The 24,824-nt window shown below is 43.1% G+C and overlaps 1 protein-coding gene across 23 annotated transcripts in view; it reads left to right on the forward strand.

The window, feature by feature from the left end:
• Positions 1–24,824, forward strand: part of TMEM40 (transmembrane protein 40) — a 270,106-nt gene that overhangs the window by 81,005 nt on the left and 164,277 nt on the right. For 12 of the 23 annotated variants that reach the window (XM_085624612.1, XM_085624616.1, XM_085624620.1 and 9 more), the window contains one exon: positions 16,160–16,289. The exons of 6 other annotated variants lie outside the window; for them this stretch is intronic. The gene's annotated coding sequence lies outside the window, so the exon portion shown is untranslated. Of the gene's footprint in view, positions 1–16,156; positions 16,290–24,824 lie in introns of those variants that run through there. 5 more of the 23 variants (XM_085624599.1, XM_085624600.1, XM_085624602.1 and 2 more) reach the window with 1 other exon arrangement.

The raw sequence follows: 24,824 nt of genomic DNA on the forward strand, positions 1-24,824 counted from the left end.
CCTGCATTGTGTTGCTGTGGAAGGATTATTTCCCCCATGCATGAAGCACACTGTTGTAATCAATAGAAAAGTGCTCTTCCACACCAATCCTAGAATATGATTTCTAGCTGAGGTTTTTATGAATCCCAGAAGAAAGAAGGCTAAAATGATGCATACACAGGTACTTGAATGTATGTTTGCCTGAGCCCTTGAAAGGTCCAGCATGACGTTTCTTGGGTCTTTTACCTAATCCAGGGCTGGATTGGGGAGCCAAAGCAGTCGTGGCAAAAATACTCAAAGCAGTCTGCTCCCTTCATCTCCTAATTGTCTCTCTCTTCCCATCCATCCATCCATCCATCTTCTCTACCCTTCTCTCCTCTCTCTCTTCATTCGCTCTGATTGTGTGTTCTCTCTACCTCCCCTTCCTCTCTCTTTCTCTCTCTCTGTCTCTTAAAGCGTCCCCTGCATGCTGTTACTAACTTCCTGGAGCTGGGGAAAGTGACAGAGGACGCTGGCACTTCTGGGGCTAGATTGCTAGCTATAGTGCTAGATTGTGGATGAGTGCTAAATGGTGGATGAATGCTAGATTGTGGATGAGTGCTGGATGGTGGATGAGTGCTAGATTGTGGATGAGTGCTGGATGCTGGATGAGTGCTGGATGCTGGATGAGTGCTGGATGCTGGATGAGTGCTAGATTGTGGATGAGTGCTGGATGGTGGATGAGTGCTAGATAGCGGGTGAGTGCTGGATGGTGGATGAGTGATAGATTGTGGGTGAGTGCTGGATGGTGGATGAGTTCTAGATGGTGGGTGAGTGCTGGATGGTGATGAGTGCTGGATGGTGGATGAGTGCTAGATTGTGGATGAGTGCTGGATGCTTTGTATCGGGGGCTCTTCTGATGGCACGGGTTGGCTAGATAGATGATCTTTTAAGGACTTACAATATTTCATTTAGGTTCTGAAACGTATGCAATTATGGGATACCAGTGTTTTGGAGTATTGCAATTGGTATATGTGTAAGACGATGAGCGGTGAGTTTTTGCTCCCATGACACTGAATGCCTTCATTTAATTTCAAACGTCCGTCTGTTTGTCACTAGAGCTGAGAAATTAATGTCAACCAGGTAGTCACAATTGTTTAAGCTATCATCGAGAGAGAGTGTGTAAGAGGAAATATTGATCGTTCTAGATATTTTCAAAATATTCTAAAGAGTGACTTCCTAAATGTGTAAGCCTGCCTTTCTGTAGCAGAGAGAATCCCGCTTATTATGAACTGTGTCAGGTGCACGACTGAGACAATGGTGCGCACCATAGTTTGATTTCCGTTTAGTGGATATCCTCACGGATTATGCACAAGAAGCTATTGCACTAAAGTGCAGTAGCAGTGCACCTCTGCTCCCAGAAGCCAGATAGCGCTTATCACTCCTGACTGGATGCCTGGCTTTGACCCTGTACAGCGCTCAGCTGCCTTTTGGCTATGCAAATCCCACACACATACATACATACGTACATGCATACATACACACACACATGCATAAATACTAAGTTCTTCTTCAAAGGAGCAACAATGTCTGATTTTGGCACCAGTAAGTTTTTTTTGTATGTGTCACACTCGGCACATCCTCAAGAAGTTTAACGATTTAGGACTCTGTATCCAAATTGGAAAACAAATACAAAGAACTGACTTGGTGCTTTGGGCACATTTGGGTAAGGAAGACAATGCTCTGCTGGCCATCAGTGTGCATCACTCACAAATGACTGATGCCGCATTGACGGTTGATAAAATGATAAAATGTGTACTTACCCTAGGCTATCCTCTGCTTCTGGAATATTTCTGTGAGGTCCAGCTTCTAAATGGCATCATTTGGTGTCATTTTTGTACTAGGCCGTGTTCGGATTTATACTGATATAACATTCCCCAAAATTCGAATGAATGAGCCATTTTTCTGTATCCATCCATCCCTCGATACTTAAGTAGGCTTGTAATAAAAATAATGTCTTACAATATCATCAACACACACAACGAATTCAAGTACACTGCTCCTTCGATAACTGAAAAGCTGCCAACATTTAGCATTTCTACCATCAGGGCATCCGTGGGGTATTTGCCCCGTTTGGAGATAGATGAAAGGCACATGGAAATGGCCAACGACCAAAATCTCCTTCGTCTCCATACGACTGCTTTTGTGGCCCGCATCGGACAGAAATGCTGGTGGTTTAAATGCCCGTCCAAAGTTAATAATAAGGTACTCTTTACTGTGTCTGGCGGAGTAACCCATGAAAATTCCCGCTCGTGCCGGAAACGGTGTCTCTGTGCTGCCCCCAAAAAGGCGGTAAGGGGCTCCTGAGTTTCTTATATCTACAGATGTCCGCTGGCAATAGGTTGAACGGGGGCCTCCGGAAAGGTTGAGGAGCCCTGTGAAGTGTAACCCCCCCCCCCCCCCATCGCTGAGGCTTGTGTTACAACCCTGATATCCCCTCCCCCCCCCTAATTTCATGGGGTTTAATCCAAGCATTTCGCATTCTTTGAGGGTTTTAGGCGTCCAGGAGAAAAGCTCAGAATGTGCAGTGTTGTTCCCACATTACTTGTAATCCCGATGGGTCCAGCTACTACTCTCGCCCCACCCGGGATTAAGGAGGCATTGGCAATCCGCCATTCCGCGCCCGTGGGCTCAGTAAGAGTATAGCGGAGGGGATTTACTGGTTGTAGAAACACAGCATTTTAGTTAAGTGTTCGCAGATTACACTCGGTGAAGAAGGGCCGGCAGGGGCACAGATGTAACCCGGCCTCTGCCCGTCCCTCATGCCCCACGAAGGGAACCAGACAATGTTCCTCTCATTGAAGCCACATACCCCCCTCACACAAGGCCCCCCCCTGACGCCCTGCGCTTCAGCCCCACTCGGCTCACCGGCCCTCCGGCTAATCTATACCACCACCTCCTCAGAGCACGCGGTGGAGAGCAGAACAGTTCCTCGAATCAGGGGAACTATGTGGATGTTCACCCAGTGTTTCCCGGTTGGTATAGTTATTCCCCATTCTGCAGGTTACGTCTTTCCGTGTCGCCTCACTTTAGTTCGACCAACCCATAACGATTGTATACAACGCCAGGAGAGTTCGAGAGAGCTGAGCAGATGATCAGGTGCTGTTGTGACTTATAGACAGAGGATGGTTATGCTTATGTTCCTGTGTTGCATGCAAAGGAAGGGTTGGCCTGACTATTGCTGCCAAGCAATGACTCACGCACCCTTGTTGTGCAACGTGAAAGGAGTAAACACGTGCTAATATGCTAAAAGAAGGTAGTGCCTTATTTTTAGCTTTCATTGTTTCACATTGGTTTGAAGTGTCAACATTATACCAGTTTCCGTCTGCGAAATTAACTACCTTGACTTGACAAGAGGTGTCTCTGGGGATAGTGGCCTCTGTTGAATAGGGCAGGGGCTTTTGGAAATTATTAATAATTCCCCTTATGTTACTAGGCGATGGATTCATCAATTCCTTGTGCACATGTAGCCACCAGAGTTCTCATTTTACCTTATTGAAGCTACGTTTACTTAGTGACTCCTAAATCAACATTAATAACTGATTGTTTGGAGAGAATGATATGAACTCTTCAAGGAGAAATATATGAACATGTCTGGCGCCCCTTTCTGGAAACAGCTCACGTGTGCGTGTAGACTTCAGGTCTGGTCTTCTAGGCTCACACCTCTATGCTTTTATCCTTCAGGGTCGGACTAGGATAGAAAACAGACCCCGGCACTGACTTATATTATTTGCATTCCACTTTATTTTCATGTAATAATACATTTAGATTTTGATGGATCAACGTATCATCTTTGTACGTTAATGCAGTACTAGTATTTTTTTATGCTGATTTCTTTTTCGTATTATTCCTGCTTAGATTTTGTATTGTATTTTTGGGCATTTTATGTTTCTGTGCATTTTTGATCATTGTTTGCTTACCTTTGTCAAAAAATGTAATAAAGAATTGAAATACAAAATAGAAGGGGTTTCCACTAGCGAATCAGATAGCTAAACAAGTAGCCCACATTTGCCAATTGTGGCAGTCGCGCCATAGCTACGGGAGTGATGGGCAAGCGGGCTCGGCAAGCCCATCTTTTCATGTGGCCCATCCAATTGAATGGCCTCTGGTTTGTTCACATTGTTTTATTTTGCGTTCTCCTGTGAAATGTGTGACCGACAGGCAGCCCAGCACCCTACTCTGTTTCCTATGGCGCCTGCAGGCTGTTCATTGGTGATTAAATGGACAGGGCCCTAGGTGGGGCAGACACCAAGTCTAGAGTGGGGTCACGCTCACTCAGCCCAAGACCCAACTTCCTACCACGGTCCTGAGAAACAGACAGAGAAGCATTGTGGGGGACCTTTGATATGAGGCGAGACATAAGCCGAGGTCTTATTTTCCACTGGCCTGTATTAACTGGATCCCTGAAGTACTGAAGCTGTTCTGCAAAGGCTTGACGTCTCCTGGTGTGAAAAGAGCCCGTTCACAGGCGAAGGCGATCTGTGGCCCAGCTACTTTCACAGATGAAGATGATCTGTGGCCCAGCAACTTTCACAGATGAAGATGATCTGTGGCCCAGCTATTTTCACAGATGAAGATGATCTGTGGCCCGGCTAGTTTCACAGATGAAGATGATCTGTCGCCCGGCTAGTTTCACAGATGAAGATGATCTGTGGCCCAGCTACTTTCACAGATGAAGATGATCTGTGGCCCAGCTACTTTCACAGATGAAGATGATCTGTGGCCCAGCTACTTTCACAGATGAAGATGATCTGTGGCCCAGCTACTTTCACAGATGAAGATGATCTGTGGCCCGGCTTTTTTCACGGATGGAGATGATCTGTGGCCTGGCTATTTTCACAGATGAAGATGATCTGTGGCCCGGCTATTTTCACCGATGAAGATGATGTGTGGCCTGGCTACTTTCACAGATGAAGATGATCTGTGGCCCAGCTATTTTCACAGATGAAGATGATGTGTGGTCCAGCTATTTTCACAGATGAAGATGATCTGAAGATGATCTGTGGCCCGGCTACTTTCACAGATGAAGATGATCTGAAGATGATCTGTGGCCCGGCTACTTTCACAGATGAAGATGATCTGTGGCCCAGCTACTTTCACAGATGAAGATCTGTGGCCAGCTACTTTCACAGATGAAGATCTGTGGCCCAGCTACTTTCACAGATGAAGATGATCTGTGGCCCAGCTAATTTCACAGATGAAGATGATGTGTGGTCCAGCTATTTTCACAGATGAAGATGATCTGAAGATGATCTGTGGCCCGGCTACTTTCACAGATGAAGATGATGTGTGGTCCAGCTACTTTCACAGATGAAGATGATCTGAAGATGATCTGTGGCCCGGCTACTTTCACAGATGAAGATGATCTGTGGCCCAGCTACTTTCACAGATGAAGATCTGTGGCCCAGCTACTTTCACAGATGAAGATGATCTGAGGCCCAGCTACTTTCACAGATGAAGATCTGTGGCCCAGCTACTTTCACAGATGATGATCTGTGGCCCAGCTACTTTCACAGATGAAGATGATCTGAGGCCCAGCTACTTTCACAGATGAAGATCTGTGGCCCAGCTACTTTCACAGATGAAGATGATCTGAGGCCCAGCTACTTTCACAGATGAAGATCTGTGGCCCAGCTACTTTCACAGATGATGATCTGTGGCCCAGCTACTTTCACAGATGAAGATGATCTGAGGCCCAGCTACTTTCACAGATGAAGATCTGTGGCCCAGCTACTTTCACAGATGATGATCTGTGGCCCAGCTACTTTCACAGATGAAGATGATCTGTGGCCCAGCTATTTTCACGTATGGACCCTGAAACGTTTTCCAAAATGTATAGGTATTTTCAAGCCTGTCGGTTTAGATGGGATTCATACATGTAGTGTCATATGGTGTAGTTCTGCTGTAAAGTTATTTTCATCCATCCTTTTCCCGGAAGGATACCTGCACGTTTATTTCGAGGACGCGTCACAGGACAATGCACCTGTGCTATAACAGGTGTTCTCTTTCCTGCATTCTAAAATGATTACACATCACTGACTGCTCCTGCAAAAGGCATGGACTGAGTATCCTTGAGTGCAAAGATATTTCTGTGACTACAACCAATAATGGGATCTCTATGAAGTAAATAAAATGTGTTGTGCACAGTCTATGCCACATGAGAATTATGCAGTGAGAATACATTTAAATGAATTGTCTGAAAATGTACATATATATTCCAGATAGGCGTGCAGTCTGAAATGGGTTAAGTCAATGAAAAAGGGGCACTATTTATTCATTTATGCAAATTGTTTTTCATGCAAGATGTCTGAGATAATTGACCAGCATGGTAAAAATATATTACTAAGGCGTCTACATTGAATTACACATAATTATACTCATACATGCAATTCGGGATAGGTAGCCTACAATATTTAATGTTGCTGTCTTGCATGGAGCCAGAGTGGGCAGCCTTACTAGCTCACTTATGCTCATGTCATTGGAGGAAATGGAGTGCAGTCAGGGTACATTGCTGCCTAAAGGGAATTTGTCTCTTTGCATATTCAGTTCCCATACCTAGGTTGGAGCAGTGCCATCGGTGAAGAGGCTTGGAGGTACAGAGAGACGGTTGATGGGAAGATAGGTGCCCCCCAGCTTTATATGTCAGTATGCAGCTTTCTATAGGTGTAGCTGCATGTAAGGGAGCCTGTGTTATGCCGCAAGCAGTGTGACTGCTTGTGTTCTTCTATCTTTTCTTTAGATCAGAGCCCTTTATGCGCCTGATTACAAGTTGCACAGAACCGGGGTAACGGTAAACTCTCATGCAATTTTGTTACCATACGGTAAATCACCAGAAGTACTGTGCAGTTCTGAGCAAAACCCAATGGAAATGTGAACTACCATATGGGATCAATTTTCCTGACCATAAAACTACACGTAATTCCTGATTCAATGAGGTTTTAATCCAGGTATTTACAACTCGTGTTGAGCAGGTGGTAATGTATGTAACGAAAGGTGGGGTTTGTGGGAGTGGGGAGGTTTTAATCCAGATATTTACAACAAGCTTTGAGCAGGTGGAAATGTATGTAGGGAAAGGTGGGGTTTGTGGGAGGGTGGAAGGAGGAGTAGAGAAGGGTTGGCAACATTTTTTTTCTGATAGGGGAAGCACTGTATTCTCCTCTGTCAAACAAAGGGGTATGAGGCTTGCCGGCTGCTGCAGCCAAAGCATCATGCGATTTTTCTAGAAGGAATTACCATCTAGAAACATTGTGTTCTACCACACCCAGAAAAACAGTCTGAATCGGGTGGAGCGAAATACTTTGTAGCAATTTCTCCCCGCCTGACTCAGAATCTGAGGCCAAGCACCTGACTCAGAATCTGAGGCCAAGCAGAGATCTGGGTGTATGTTTTAAATTCTTAGAAACCAGATTAAGGAGGAGCAGAAACCTCCATCCTCAGAAAATGATAATTAGTGACTGAATGCAAAGCTTACATACCATCTTCCTGGGCTACTACAAGGCTAAGTGGAGCCAGCCAGGAGTACATAGCTCCTTGAACTTATGCATTAAACAACTAAGCTATATAACTATTTGAAAGTAGGTATTTCCACAGACAACTTAAAATGTCCAGTTAAGTCTAGTTACCCTTATAAATATCTCTGCATATTTAAAAAACTGTAATTCTGAGTACTCCAAATACTGATCTAGTAAACACTGATGGTCATCGTCAACCTGAGGAGGTTTTATGATTGAACTGCTTTTATTGAAAAAATATGGGCTGCATCAGGAATGACGGTGGGTCCCTCTTCTTCTGGGTGCCAGGTGTTGGAATTGCCCACTACATTCTGGCTTGTCAGGCACTGCCACTGTATATCTCTCTGTCACTGACCTGTAGGGCATTAAATTTGTGCCATGGGCCCAATTCACCCTCAGCTCTGACCTATTTCTATTGTGCCTGTCCACCGACCACTTCCGAGTCACTGGTGATGACACACCCTGCAAATTTACTGGGGGAGAATGTCATAATGTCAACATCTTTCTGCTCTTGAGTCACTGGTAGGCTTAGTGGGTGAAAAGAAGACTAATAGGAGTGATGTTATAGTTAGGTGTTGAAATGAAGTAAAAACTAACATTTAAAACCCAACCTCTGAAACTCATCAGTTATAGTTTACTGAGCTAACTATAACTTGTGCCTCCACCATGCACTGCTGATGACCTTACGTTACATCACTTATGACAAGCTAAATAACATCATTGATGATATACATACATTTTTAACTCCTTCATGAGCACCCCATTCAATTATTCAAATGCACATTTCTCAAATGGCTGAATGGATTTTCATCAAATCACAAAAGCATGCACATTTCTACATGTCCTACTTTTAAGTACAATGCACCCTGCCTTGTGGGCAATAATGCATATATAAGCGTGACTTGCAGATTTTACACTGCTGCAGTCAGGCTACACTAGTAGGCCTGAAACTATGTTTTACACTGTCACTGTAGTAGATGGCACAAAAGCTCCTGCGGTCCACTGGTGACATTTAATTTACAGGCGCTGGGTACACTGTGTGCCATATACTAGAGACTTATAGATAAGTTAAATATGCTAATTAGGAGTATATTAATTTCATCTTGAAAGGAGAAGCTCACGCACTTTACCATTGGTTAGCAACCAGCAAAAACAATTAAGACAAAAATCTGGGGGGCATCAAGGCAAAAGTATGGCTATTTCCTACAGTAAGATTTAAATATGGGCTGTTTAAACACACAAATGCGGAACTATTACTCAATATGGTGCCAACGATTTTAGATAAACCAAGCAGATGTTTTGATTGCACATATGTCGCTAACCAGTTGCTTCCAATTTTTGCTGTTTTACACCTCAACAGATTTTACAATATTGCGTGCCATTCCTTGACGAGGTTTTACATTGTTTATGCACTTCATTAGCATTAGTTGAATCAACCATGTGCCAGACAATGAGCAAAATAGTCTAGAGGGATGAACCTTTAGCATTCTTATGACCTCTATGATATTTACAAACCCTGCTCAGTTGGCGGCTGATCGATACTTTCCAAATTAATATTTTCTTATTACCTAGCAGCAAGGTTTGCTGGCAGTGTATAGTGGATAGAAGACACAAACTAGCCATCCACTTTCTAACTAAGTAGGAATTAATATTCCTTTGTAAAGGCTCCAGACCACTCAAGCCTAACAAAACTTAGACTCTACAGTATTTGCAAATTTCTGCATTCGCAGTTTATCTTCTCTGCCACAAACGAGGCTGAAGCAGTGCAGTTGGGCAACGCACTTGCTTGTGTTGTTATTGAAATGAAGGGGTTTTAGTGCCTCAGTAGTCTACAATATTCATTTGATTGCTTGTCAATGACAAAACATTGCTCCCTCTATTGAAAATTGATTCATTTTGTTGTTGATGACTCATAACCTGCTTCGTTAAAAAGGTGCAATGAGTAGCCTCGGCCCTGAGGCCAATTCAATAATCCTTTGTTTCAACACATTATCCTTAATCCAGCACTAAATCCGGTGGCTTTATTCAGCGCCAACAGCTTCGAAATCAGACTGCAAATAGAGGGTGTGAACACTGCGCAGGATTAGACAAACATTTTGTTGATTGAACCCTTCATAAATTTGCTAGCCGGCGGCTTTATTTGGCACACGCTTCTAAAACCAGGATTGATAAGTGACAACTAAAATGGCCACTGCTTCAGAAAGTCCAAAAATGAAATGTTCGCATTAATAAAGATCTTGCCAGTTGGGTCCTCCTCAGGCCCCATCCAAAACCTTCCCCTCCCCAAAAAGCTGGTGGCCAGCTTCGGTCGCAGTGGTGAAACTCCTCTGATGATCGTGGTCTTCTCTTGGCTCTTAAAGTTTCATATGCGTTTGACTGCATCGGGCTGTCAGAGGTTTCCTTTGGCTTTGGCACGTCTTGGCAGCAGATCATGGAATGCAATTCATGTCCTGTTGAACTCCAGGACTGCTTTATTCAAAGGTGTCAATTCCACTTCTACTGGGTAGATGTGCCTAGATCTCTGGTCCTCACTCACTCTATATCATGTGGGGATTGTACTCTGTGTCACATGCCTAAGCTCCTCAGAGCATCTTTTTTTTCTGAGCGGCATCTTCTTACTGCAAATGTACCTCCATGCTGCACTTGAGCAGTCGGCTCTCTCCCTCAAGTAGCATGCAGGTAGCCCCTCACGCAGGCTAGTCAAATCTTTTTGAGGTTACTGGTACTAAACCTGATAACTGGAGTTGGCAGTCAGTATCCCAATCCTGGAATTCTAAGGAATCTCCCAGTTGCAACTGACGTGGGACCCCAAGCTTCTGGTCAGAAATCTTGGCACACTGACTGGAAGTTTCTAGTCCATCTTGGTATTCAAGTTGCCAACAGTCTTCGTGTATTCTAGGAGTTCAGTTCTGCCTAGCTGAGCACTTTTTAAATTTCCAGGCGGACTGGTGCAGCCACGGTCCTTATTACAAGTGTGAGCACAGAGATGGGGGGAGGAGGGGGGGCTAACAGTTTTCTCTCTGGAGCTAATCAAAACAGAAAGAGAAAGACAAGTGAGGCTGCCCCACTAAATACCTTTAACCTGGGGGTTGGGGGGAGGGGGTTGTCTCTTCCGAACAACAATGGGTTTAGAAGGGGAAGGTGAAGCTGTCTAGCTACAATGAACTCATTCTCCTTCCTTAACACCATCAACACTCCTCAGTCTGACCCACTGAAAAGGATCTCTGGATGTTCAGGTGGGGAGGGAGCCTTTCAATATACATCTGCTCACTGGGCTCTCTCTCCAAGCCACCAGCTTAGGTACCACCTAAGTATGCCTGATGCAACTTGGAAGCATCTCTGGCCATGGCCACATGTATCATTTATGCTGTATATGCAATCTGATACAAAAGTAACAGTTGGTTCTGTCGGGTGAAAATTATTTCTTAAACAATTGAACCAATCATTGGTTTATTCATAGAAAAGACAATTAGTCATAAGCAACACACACAAAGACCATATGGGGTATTTAAGAGTTTTATAAATTGCGTCATTTATAAATACCCACATTACATTTTGCAAGGCTGTCAAGGCACAAAGTGAAATATAGTATGTGACTAGGCGACGTGGTGCTCAGTGATATAGTGATAGTGCATAATATATACAGAGTGACTAGAAGGATTTTAAGGATTTGAAAGACCAGAAAATTTGATATTTAAGTAGATCTGCGGACTGAATAAATAGGTCTTTTCACCGAGTCTTTCAACTGGTCCAGGGGATATTTGTTGACGTTTCAACCCAGGATCTGCACTACTATCTAGTCAGTGTGGGTCTTCATCAGGACAGGGACAGGTAAGTGACAGCCTGTAAGTAGTAAGGTGCATGGGTCAAGTGTGTTCCAATTATTGTATGCTAAAACTAATCAGGGCACACATGGTGATGACTCACCTAAGAATGCCCAGTTGGGTTTGCAGGGCGTGATAACATTTAAAAACTCCTCGTTTAGGTATGGCAGATGCCCTTGTGGGAGCATGAGTTTCCTCCACAGTGTTTGGCCTCCTTTGTGAGGATTTCTAGATGCAGATAAAGGGAAATACGTAGGGAAGTAAAAAACTGTCCCATTAGTGAAGTTACTATCTTAGTTCTTACGTTGGACGTGCGTGTGTAAGTAGCCCATACGCGAGGCAGCCGCGTCAAGGGCTGGTTGCCAGGTAACATTCAGTGCGTAGTCCGTGCCTGCGTCATGCGCTTGGGGTCAGGTCTGGTTGCTAGGCAACCTATGGTGAAGCGCCAGGGCTTGTACAAGTAAACACGTAATTAATACTATTTGGGGTAAAAGCGGTGTGTGCGAACCGCGTTAACCTCTGTTGGCGTTTACTTAGAAGTGAGTTCAGTGGCCATGTTTAATCACATTGGATCAATATGCATATTTACAATTCGCGAGCATATTATGTGTTATTTGAACATCATTTGAAGAGACTGGGAACTCGTATATTTACATTGGATGTATATTTGCCGACATATTTGGCATATATTCGGGTCTCCTGCATATTTCCATCATGTTGCGCATTACGTGCGTGTATGAGACATACGGGTAGGCGTAGGGTACATAGTAGCCTAAAGAGTGCATGTATAGATATAGTGTGGTTAAGTACATGCATCAGACGTTATAGCAAACATGCGGTAGGCGTTATTTACACAATATATACAATATCATACATTACTCCATTATCGTCAGGATAAAAAGGCACTTGTATTCACATTATTAGGGTCCAAGTTAAAAATAAAATTCAAGCATGCCTACGATGGATTTACATATAATTTCAGGTCTCTAGGTGCATTATGTTTTCAAACCTTTTACATCGTGTCTTCATGTCTCACATTACGTGCATGTTTGAAAACATATTCACAATAATCCTAAATTGTGAATGTATATACAGTGAAATAGAAAACATATGTGCACAATTTATACAGTGTAATGGAGAGCATACATTAGGCATTATGTGCACAATATGTACAGTGTGTTCAATTTCTCAATTGTGTCCAGCATCACAGTAAACTTTCAAATGATAAAGTCAGAGTCAAGGTATACCGTGAGTGGCTAGAGCTGTCCCATTTGTCTTGCGGTCTCCTCTATCTCGTTCAACCCAGTCTGTACCGAGTTGAGCGAGTGGATCCAACTACACTCCTTATAATTTAGAACCCTTGAAAGTGAACCTCCTCTGTCATTGGGACTGATCTTTTCTATGACCCACCATCTTATATTGTCAGGGGAATGGTTGTGTGTCATAAAATGTTCGACCATGGGTGCACCCTGTACCTTACATCTTATTCTACTCATGCACTGCAGAATTCTAGCTTTGGCTTTCTGGGTGGTTTTCCCAACATATATCAGGCCACAGGGGCAAAGGATAGCATATATCACATGGGAGCTATTACAGTTAGTAAAATGTGGTAGCTTGTACGTTCTGTTGTTATGTGTGAAAGTGGTTCCCTCTTGGCATCGATCAAACGCTTTGCATTGTCCACATTTGGGATGCCCGGTCACAGGTGGGAGATCCAGGTGGTTTCTAAGGTCTGGCTGCTTGGGGAGTTCCAAGAATGCCCTGACAACAGTGTCCTTGATATTTCTGCCTCTCTTGAAGGCGAAGATGGGGTCTTGGTTAGTCTGTAACTCACTTGCTACCAGATTGCAATACTTCTTCACAAACTTCTTAATGTCATTGCTCTTGGTATTGAATGTAGTTACGCAGACGATATTATCTCCCTGGATTTCTCCTTGACCTCCAAGAGTTGGTCACAGGGGGCAGTACCAGGCACGTTTTTTCGCCCGTTTCAATAATCCAGTCGGGTATCCTCTTTCCTTCAGGCGGATTGTGAGGGTTTCTGATTCCTTAAAGAAATCTATCCTCCTGGTACAGTTTCTTCTCAGCCTGAGGTATTGCCCATAGGGCAAATTGTCCCTCAGGTTTCGAGGATGATGTGACTCATACATCAGCAATGTGTTTCTTTCCATCGGTTTACAGTAGAGATCACAGTACAGTAAACCTTCCTCTACTCGAAATGTAAGGTCCAAGAAATCTATTGACTCGTTGTTGCTTGTCATTGTGAATTGGATGTCCCTTGTCCTGGTATTAAGCCAGTTCTGGAATTCGTTCAGTTCATTGGTATCGCCGGACCACACCATTATGACGTCGTCAATGTAACGTTTCCATACCGCAATCTGGTTGAGGTATGGATTTTCATGACTGTACAAGTGTTCCTCTTCGTTGTGGTCCATGAAGATATTAGCCGGACTCTGTGCATAGGTAGCCCCCATCGCCATTCCCTTGCACTGATAGTAAAATTGTTTTTTGAAGATAAAATAGTTCTTTTTCATAGCAATCTCCAGTAGTGAAATCAAAAAGTGAGTTGGAATCCAGTGTGGTCTCTGCCATGTGTCTAGAGTGGTTCTCATGACATCCAGTGCTTTGTCTTGGGGGATCGATGTGTAAAGTGAGGACACATCTAGTGTTATAATTAGTTTTGTGTTCACATCAAATGCCTGCCCCTCCAGCAGTTGTATGATGTGCATGGTGTCTCTCACAAAGGATTTCGTTTTGGGGACCCAAGGTTGTAAAAAGTGGTCGATAAATTGGTTCAGTGGTTCCAGGATCGAGCCACACCCAGAGACAATCGGTCTGCCAGGCAGCTTCTCTATCCGCTTGTGCACCTTCGGTAGTGTATATATCCCTGGAATCCTTGGTTCCTTTTTGTTTAGGAAGTCATATTCAGTTTGGCTCAGGAATCCATCAGTCATTCCATCATTGGTTAACTTTTCTATCATGGATTTGAGATAAGAAGTCGGGTCTTGTGGGATAGACTGATAGCTTTCCAAGACTCCCAATTGTAGTTCTATCTCCTCTACATAGTCACTTGTATTCTGTAGTACCACAGCACCGCCCTTATCCGCTGCTTTGATAACGATGGAATTATTGTTGCTCAGGGAGTGTAGTGCTAATTTTTCTTCCTTGCTGATGTTGTATTGTATGTACTTTCTTACATCCAAGAGTTGCATGGTTTCTTGGAGAACAATCTTCTCGAAGGCCAGTATCTTTTCACTCATCAGGTATGTCCCTGGTGTGAAAGTAGAGGCAGGTCTGAAACTTGTGGCTGCTGACATCGGGTTGTAGGTGTTTTTACTGAAGTAATACTTCAGTCTGATCTTGCGGAAAAATCACTGAAGCTCGAGTTTCACTTGGAATGAATCAGGTATCACAGTCGGCACAAATGAAAGTCCTTTTGCAAGGACCTCTCTCTCGGCATGAGACATGGTGTGGTCTGACAAATTGATTATTGGGTCAGTCTGATCAGGTTTATCGCTCTGTCAAACCCCCTCCATCTCATTCTGTGGTGTTAAGGTGTTGGTGCTTATGACTAATTGTCTTTTCTATGAATAAACCAATGATTGGTTCAATTGTTTAAGAAATAATTTTCACCCGACAGAACCAACTGTTACTTTTGTATACGATTGCCCGGGTTCTGAGGGATACTGGGTTACCCCATTGTTACTAAATTTGTATATGCAATCTGTGCATTCAAGTTGCACATACACACACAACACTATAGTGTACCCGGATGAACGAGGGACCCGATTGGTAGGGACAGAAAGGACAATTAGAAAAATGCTGTAAAGTGTGGTAGGAGGCTATCCCAAGCAGGCGACAGGAAAAAAGGCCTGTCCTGCAACTATAATCACATCGGTGCCACTACTCTTAGTCTTCTGAACACATGATGTGCCCTATCCCCCCAACCATGGTGCCCCACTGCTCTCACTCCATACCATGTAAAGGCCTCAGTACACATGAATGATTATCATGTGTGTTGGCTGGGGGCTGAAAAGCACTACGGATTGTTATGGAGACATCAAGGTAGGTGTGCACACTTTCCAGAGCCATGCAGGGGACTTTTCTCCATCCCAACCTACCGCTCTAAGAAAATTGATCTAAACAGATTTTCTTCAGCACTAGCTATGAGATCCCTTGGAATCCTGATCGCATATAGCGCAACTTTTACCAGCTGCTCACAAGAGTTTGTGATGCATTGTGAATATATCCTCCTGGTGTGATGTGCCAGGCAGGTGTTTGCTCTAAAATAGATTCTTAGGGCCTGATTTAGAGATTGGCAGATGGGTTACTCCGCCACAAACGTGACTGATATCCTGCCAGCCTCATTACAAGGGTATTTTATTCTAATGCACATGTAGCAGTGCGGGTGGGATAACTATCCAATCAGGTCCTAAATCTAGTGGTGAAATTCTTGGCCAAATAAAGGTCATAGTCCATTCTGGCTCCTTTCTCACAAAAAAATTGAAATAGAATATAGTGTCAGGCTTCCTGCTGTGTATGGGATGGATAAGGATGGTGACCAGCTACGAGAGTAGCTGGGCGTTAATGGGTCCGCTGATTGTGGTATGCACATTGATATACGATAATAAACCAATGAGCCTATTATGGCACACTAACCATTCTCTGTTGTTTAAACATAATTTCGAGACCAGAAATTGTAAGTGAACGTCTTATTTCTTTGTATTTTTATTGGAAAATTGAGAGTAACCAAAGTGAATTGGACTGGTAATTGAAGCCCTAGTTGTAATCCTCCTTCTCTTTCAGCTATTTGAGCAAAGTTGAGGCACAGACTGACTTCAAAAGACTGTTAAAAAAAAAGAAAACCTTACCTTCCTTGAGTCTTCTGCTGAAGGTCGACGTTGTGGCCGCCGCCAGTGAGCTGCAGATGATCATGGTAAATTCAGAGGAGTGCTTTATACAGATATTGAATTTTCTGTGATCTAAACAGTGTTGAAAAGCCTTTGCTCCAACATTGAGAAGCTTATATCCCCGATCTGACCTTCCACGGCTGACTCAGCGTGTCAATCTAGCAGACCCTTTAGTAGCAACATGAATTTATCACATCGGCTCTGCATGAAGAGTGGGCCTTGGCTCCTGGTACTAAAGACTGCATATTTGTTAATATTCTTGCTGGGTTCCACTTGTGACTTAAGCACCTACCACACTCTGAATGGCAGCTCACATCAGTGTAGCTCATTACCAGAAATGAGAGAACCAACAGCCAACAACACTGCCTACAAATCTTTTTACTGTGGTGGCATTTTTAGCAACTCTATTTTTGGATTTTATATAGACAACATGGTGGGTGCAATATTCATGAGATATTGTATAACAATATCAATATAACAAATCTGTCAGTGAGGGGGAGTAGACTAAATAAACATATCAGCAGTGGCATTTTCTAAACAACTAGTACTATGCTGTGGTTTTCAAAATAATTTGCTGGTGTCACCTATTGGTGAAAGTGGTAGTACTGCTCACAGCTGTTTGATGTTGGTGTTCAAAATTATGTTTCAGGGCCACTGTGCCTTCCCTGGGTTAATTCTCGGTCCCACTAGAGAGTCCTGCAGATACTGGGCGAATTATAAAATCCTGCAAATTCGCTCTCCCTTACTAACTACTCTCTGGAAAAAAATAAATCAACAGCACCACCCTAAATTATAGTGGTCCTATGTCTTTTGGGAGATGCTTGCTGACCATTAGGGGAGTTTTGTTTGAATAGATAGCTATTTTGAGAGAAGCTAATGTGATATGTACGATTCGGACAGGGTTCTGTATAGTTGAGCTATTTTGTCATTATTTTTTAATCATGTCAATAAGAAAGATCTTTAGCCATTTGTGAATTATGTTGTTGTCCTCAAGTGGGTTGGACTGGCCTCTATTGATTAACGAGAAAAGAAAAGATTTTGGGTGAAAACTCATGCAGTTGCCTAATTGTAGAATGTCTTCATAGTTCAGACAAGCATTTGCAATGCAATAGGTCTCGCATTTGCAAGAGTTAGAGCTATTGGTGTTGTAAATGGCAATGTCTTTTCACCACCAATAGCTCTAAATCTTGCAATGCAAGAGGGTACTGATAAGTTATTTGGGGACTGTAGAGGGAAGGGTTAAAGGAGCGAGGGAACAGAACGCCGTACCCTGCTGGGGGTTGTATAGTGTTTACCCGTATCCTGCTGCCTCAAAGTGAGGCATGGAACAGGAGAGGCAAGAGAGGGAGGAAATCAGCCAGGAAAGGAGGAGCTTGTACTGGGCATCAGACCCCCTATCAGCATGAAGTTAGAAGAACGAGGGACAGAAACAAAACAAAAAATTAAATCTCCACCCATTATTTTCAAAGTAAAAAAAAACGATTCTCATGTTTTTTTATACAAGAAGTGGCTGACCTGAAATCACGGAGGTGGGTGTTCTAAGTGCTTGAAAGCCAGGCGCTTCTGCTGCTAGAAGGAAGCCATGTGAGACCTCTCCTACTCCTGTGAATTCTCCGAGGAGCTGGCTCCGGGATCAAGGCACCAACAGCATAGGGTAAACTTCCATGCAGCCCAGTGGTAACACAAAATGACAGGGCCCTATTCGCGATGTGACGTGGCTCCCGTGAGTCTCCTGTATTTTGGAGTTATTCATCGGCCTTTGGCAGATTAGGACCGAAGAGTCCCGTCTCTCTGTCTGCTGCCCTCTTGCACTGCTTGTGCACACTGTTGTTAATAGAGGGCAGTGGGTGAACCAAGGGCACACGGGGGCTTTAAGGGCGCCTTCTGGGAGACCTGCGGTCCACCTGGGTCCGTGCAGTGCAGAGCGAACTGCCCTGCTACTACTGAAAGGAAAGCCATGTTTAAGCAAGTACAGCGGCTGGTAAACTGTCTCTAATTCACTGGGAGATATTAGACAAGTGTGATTAGAAATATGAGCATAGGAAGAGGATTTCTGTTGGTAGAATGCAAGAAAAATAAATTGCACGCGCAATGTTTGACAGCGTGCATTACAGAACACAATATTTGCGTAGCATGTGATCAAAGCCCTGCAGGGACATAAGTACATTAACCTGGCACTCTCGTGCCATGGTAACCGAGAGCACGTGCCCCCAGGGGAGGCTGGCTGTGACCTGATAGCCTGTGTTTACATGGAGAATAGCTAGGGAGTTTCTGCTAGCTGGTGTGGCCCTGCAGAGGATCACACGGTGCGTTCCCTTGGAATCCTTATTCCTTTTAAGGAGACCCAAGGGGCCCAGGAGCCTAAGATTACTGGGCTTCTCTTCAGGAAATGCTTATCTCATTCAGGAAGAGAGAGTAAACCAAGTTTTCGGAGGTTGGGGACAGGCCCATCGACTGCCCTGAAACACTCGGCACTTGTCCCGGAACAAAAGCCACGTAAAGTAAACATATGATAAAGGCTGTTTATAATTTAAGATAGGATTATTACTTTACTGTGTGTACTAACAACTAGTGACGCTTTTGTCTAGTGCTCGTCCCCAACTGAATGAATTTAACTGTCCTCAAACTGGCGGGTGAAGGAAAACGAGAAATTAATATGAAATTATTTACCTGAAGTAATTAAAATAATAACAGCAAACGAAAGAGCACTATTGTATATCCAATACATTCGGAAATCGCATTAAATGACGGGTAAACAATGGTGTCACAGACAGCGCGGTACGGTGGATCAGCTGATCAGAGCTTGGCAACTAAACGCTTGAGCCAGCAAAAAGATCTGCCATACTTAAGCACTCAAGACTGGGAGAACATGGCGACTTTATACACTAATCATAATGCTGGCAATGCCCCTTCACACAGCAAAGCTAACACTACAGGAAATAGAATTCAGAGGAACTCAGCAGATGGAATGCAAGCTGAAAGACACGCCGTGGGGAAGGCAACAAAAGTGAAAGCAACTGCGAGCAGACAAACAGCGTGCGCGCAGAGAGGGAGCGAGCGGCCGAGCCATAATAAATCAAGCGCGCGGTGGGAGACGCCATGCACGTGCACAGTGCCTGTCCGGGCGCGCACATGGTTTGTCTCCCTTCGTGAACGAAAGCGACGACAATAGAGTTTCGCCAAGGCGAAGCAGCGCATGCACTGCGTTCGCTAGGCGAGACCTAAAAAAGGGTATAAACTACATCTGGGAAATTGTCGAAAAAGTGTTTTAGTTTATGTGGCAGGTGCATAGGTATATAGGTAAATAGAGGTGTTATACATTCAATAGGTGAGTTTTGTATCTTAGTAACCAAGATGATCAGATAGGTTGAGGGGCACAATTAGTGAAGATAAGGTAAAAAGTGAGCCTTGGCAGATTGTAGTGCTGCCTTTTAATGCCAGTTGGTCTATCACATTCTTCAATGCAATATGTATTAGTGTGGAAAGGGAAAGTATGTCAAGCATTGTAGAATAGACAGTCCACAGTTGTGTTTAGGACAAGGTTGTGTAAAGGAAATGTTTGGAGTACCTTGTATCTGCAGTATGATAGGTCATATAAAGTTGAGTGACCAAGCCTTGATCAGTGTGGGGAAAGGTTTGGTTGTGTTATGTGGGAGCAAAACCCTGAATCCCAAAAAATCAGGGCACCCCAATATTCAGAATACCCAACATTTATCTCTGCCAGTTCTGCTCCAACCCGGATCTTGTTTTAAGAGACACCCTCCTCGGCATTGCACCCAACATTAGTTTAGCAGAGTTGCAAATAATAATTGGAGCCACTCGATAACTGTGTTCTTGATCTGAGAAAAGTTATAGGGTTTTATTACACAATTCTCAGACATAGGCGATACAGAATAAATGCAAAATATAGCAGTGAAGTCTCAAAGCAGAGTACATAGTCATAAATATTCTAAGTCACAAACTAACAGAATATTCTTAAGAGAAACAGACAGCATCCCTGGAGGAAAAGGAAAAGTCTTCTGTCTCACTCCCAAAGCCAGGGTTTGTTATACACAATTTCAGCATATTAAATGAGTAAAGACTACATCTTCAGAGGGGCATGATTAGTGTAAGAAAATGAGTTACTGCTTGAGGGGGTGAAACCCTACTAAAGCAGCAACCACAATCCTTGTCAGGGTGAAGTCTAAAGCAAACTCCAAATTAACCTGTGCTCAACCATCTGGTAGCTTGGCGCAAGAGCAGTCAGGCTTAACTTAGAGGCAATGTGTAAAGTATTTATGCAGCACTTCAAATAGTAATAAAGTGAAAAACAACACAATAAAAATACCACACCAATTTAGAAAAATAGAGTAAAATGTAATAAATAATTTAAGACCAAAACAACAAAATCCAATTAGTAGAACCAGAGATATGCAATTCTAAACATTTAAGTGAAAATGGAACCAAAAAGCACATCTGGATATCTGGTTGTGCTGGACTGGGACAAAGTTCAGTTCGACCGCGATGGAGCGAGGGCCGGCTGCAGGGACCTAGTTTGGCCGGACGAACAAGAGTACCTTAATTCCTGGTTGTGGAGCATTGCAGAGTCCCATGTCGAGGATGCATCACACAACGGTGATTTGTAGGAGCTGTGAAGCTGCGATGCGAGGTCCTGCAACGTCATTGAGGAAGCTGTTGATGAGGGGCTTGCGATACGTAGTCTGACATTGAGATGCGTCATGTACTGGCTGGTTCCAAAAAAGTGCAGGAGCTTGTGATGTGGAGTTGTGCATCATCGTCGACAAGGGGATTGGGATGCGAAGGCCTCTGTTGAGGATGTGTCACACATCGGCAGCTCCTGGAAGCCTGCGGGTGATGATGCGAAGTCCTATGCTGGAGACGCAGCGGTCCTGATGCGGAGTTTAGAGAGGCGATGCATTAAGCAGAGGCTCCGATGCAAAGTTTGTCGTCACTGCTGCGTCCTGCTGTGGCTCCGATGCTTTGGTTCTGCTCGGACCACAGTCAAGCTGGCAGAGCACCAACTGACTGTTTGGACAAATTGCAGAATATACAGGTTACCAAAGATGAAAATACCTGGTTATGCACAATAGATGTTGTAGCCCTACATACATCGATTCCACACAGTGAGAGAATAGAGGCAGTTGAGTGGATATTGCTACGAAGTGAGTGTGAGGAATCTTTGAACATCTTTTTACTGGAGCTTTTACAATTTTGTCTCTATCATAGTTATTTTTCCCGGAGAGACCAATATTTCCTTCAACGTACAGGAACCTCGATGGGTTTTACGGGGGACCCACATATGCGAATATCTTCATGGCTATGTTTGAGGACACACATATTCTACACAATACTCTATGGATGGATCACATACTGTTGTATCTAAGGAACATAGATGACATTTTAGTTATGTGGAAAGGCCCGAAAGTACAATTGGAGCATGTCATCAATTCATTGAATAACTGTCATCCTGGTATAAAATTCACCCACACAATCAGCAAGACATCCATCAATTACCAGGACATTTTGATTGAACTGCAACGAGAACGACTAGTGACTAGAGTGTATAAAAAACCAACAGACCGGAATAATGTACTACATTTCAAAAGCTTTCATTCTCCTGCATTAAAAATCATTTGCCTCTGTCACAGTTTATCAGGATTAAGAGAATAAGTTCAGATGAGGCAGTAGGTATACAAGACATTGAAGAATTGTCTCAACAGTACAAATCAAGAGGATATCCTGGTACAGTTTTAAATGCAGCCAAACAAAAGGTATGTCATTTAGATCGGACACAATTACTGATAAAGGCAACTAAACCTAAATCGTCAAGGGAAGTTTGTGTTTTAAAGTTCTCTACGGGAGTATCAGCAATTAAACGCAGCATACTGAAACGTTGGGAGATCACTGAGAAGGAGATTGACTTTAAACACATTTTTACTGCACAACTGATCTTTGCATACTCAATATCAAGGAACATCAGGGAACTTTTGAAGACACGACGCACAGCACAGTCAGAAACTCGTAACCTAGGGATGCAAAAGTGCTATAACTGTGGCCACTATGGCAACGTGATCACAGGGAACACTTTCATGCATCCTCACACTGGCAAAACAATTAAACTGAGACACACTTCTGATTGTAATACAAACATGGTAGTGTATGCCATTAAATGCCCGTGCTGGCTAGTATATGTTGGGGGCAACACTAGGAAGATTAAGATCAGACTGACTGAACACAAGAACATGATTAGAATAGCCAATATTAAATCATGTTTAGTAGCACATTGGGGCGAGATGAAACACACAATACCTCAGTTGAGGTTTACGATACTTGAACGAATGTCAGAATCACCTCATGTTAATCAATATTTGGCACAAAGAGAGACATTTTGGATACGCTATTCAAACACACTTATTCCGTATGGGCTGAATGATAAGATTGAAATGACATGTTTTTTTATAATAAGGTCATTGGTATTGTACAGTTGTTGCAGCATGTTTATAATGAAAAGATTTTGCACTGCCTCATAAGTGCTACAGTTTTTTTGCCAAGCTCATCATTTATAAAATTGAATCACTCCATACATTATAGCTGTACTTCTCGTCTTGTTTTTTTTAGTTTTTTTCGTTTTTGGCATTATTGCATGCGGTCACCAAGACTACACTTAAAGGAAAATACGCTGGTTTCTTTTCCTTCTTATCGATAGGTCGCTAGTTTTTTTAATGTTCACATTTGGGATAATTATGAAATTTCTAAACTCCTACTGAGTGTTTTTTCTAATGAGTTCATGGTAATGTCTGTGGCAACTTCAGTAGGACAGTCTTTCTTCTTTTTCTATTACCTTTTTGTGTTTTTTAGCATATGCGGTCAACAAGACTACATGCAAGGGAAATATGCTGGTTTCTTTTCCTCCTTTTTTAATCGTCAGATTACTAGTATTTTCGTTTTCTCTTTTGGAATTATGAAATTCCCAAACTCAAACTGAGTGTTTTTTCCATTAGACCATGGTAATGTTCTCGACAATTTGAGTTGGAGAGTCTTTCTTCTGTTTTTATCACTCGCGTTACGTGCGTACGTAGTATACCGTTCTAAACAGACATGGAGTGGGATTTATCGTTGGGAACGCGAGACGCCGAGCGGGTCTTTGAATAGTAAGTCAAGGCAGTTTGAGGAGATGGACTCACGTAGAGGAGCAGCAACAGTGGTATTTGCGACGAAGTAACTCTTTTCGTTACCCAGGTATCGGATTGGGTTTGGAGCAGACGTGGTCTCCTGAAACACTCGGAAGTGGAACAGGCTATTTTGTAAGTTTAGAAGACCTAGTTTATTTAATGTTATTAGGATGTAGTATAGCTGACGAGTATTATATCTGATGCGGGTTGACCTTTTTTTTAGATTTTCCTTGAGTTTTCGATCCGTTGACCTTAGTTCCTGGAATTGGATAGGTGAGATTTCTCTTTTAGTGCACATTCATCTTCACAGGCACGGGATCACCTGGGTGTTTTATTGAACTTTCAATGATTTTTATGAGGTGGCGGTTGACCTCAGTTCTTCTTTATCGAACACATCTTTTTCTTACACATTTCTGACACAGGCAGGTATGTCTCAACACTGTCTTCTTTTTCATTGTGTTTCGCTTGCTCATTGGGTTTCGGTCCTTTGGATTCTGTAATGGTTCACTCACATCATTTTTAATTTCTTACACAGGCATGTACATCAGTGGATAATTTTGTATGTGATAAGCTTAGCAAACTTAATTACTGACATTTCACTTTGTTGGGACCATGGTCTCTGTCCTGTATACCCTCTGATTGTTTAGAAGATTTGGTATTTCATATTACTCTGTTATTTGATGGTAAAAAATAGCATATTATATTATTTACAGCATTCCCCTGATGAAGGGATCTCCCGAAATGCATTGGGATTTGTATAAACTAGAAGGGAGCAGAGAAGCACAAGAAAATGAAATAAATATGAAGATGATAATTGCATTTTGATTAATGAGTTTTGTTCTGATTGTATTATATTCATCATAGTGAAGACCGTTTTGGATTCATATTCATTACTGTTTCAGTTTATTGTTTTGTGCATCACAAAGCACTGTTTGGTTCGAAATGGACATTATATTTTATATATAAATGAAGCATATTGAGAAAATGTAAGCACCGCATGGGAATGTGAAAAGTGCACCTTGGTTATATGTAACAGGTTCTGTCTGCAAACATAATAGAGCACCTTTAGGACACTTCTAAGGGTCCAGGACTGGGGTTCCACCACTTGGGGTTGTAGGACTCACAGCAGTCAGAGTCCAGGTGCTGGGTTGAAGGTGGTTGGAGCCTTCTGTCACTGCGGCTCTGGTCAAGAGGCCAGCCTACTAACACTTGGAGTCATTCTGGCGGTCCTGGGTGCAAGAAGCAGGTTCAGTTCTTCACTCAAGGCAGCAGTGTAGGAATGTGTCGGTCATTCTTGCAGTGCAGCACAACAATCCTTCTTCTGAGTTTCCCCACAGGTCTAGATGAGTACTGAAGAGTTGAGTCTAAGGGTCCATTATTTGTACCAGG

Source organism: Triturus cristatus, chromosome 9 (genome assembly GCF_964204655.1).
Source record: "Triturus cristatus chromosome 9, aTriCri1.1, whole genome shotgun sequence".
NCBI lineage: Eukaryota > Metazoa > Chordata > Amphibia > Caudata > Salamandridae > Triturus > Triturus cristatus.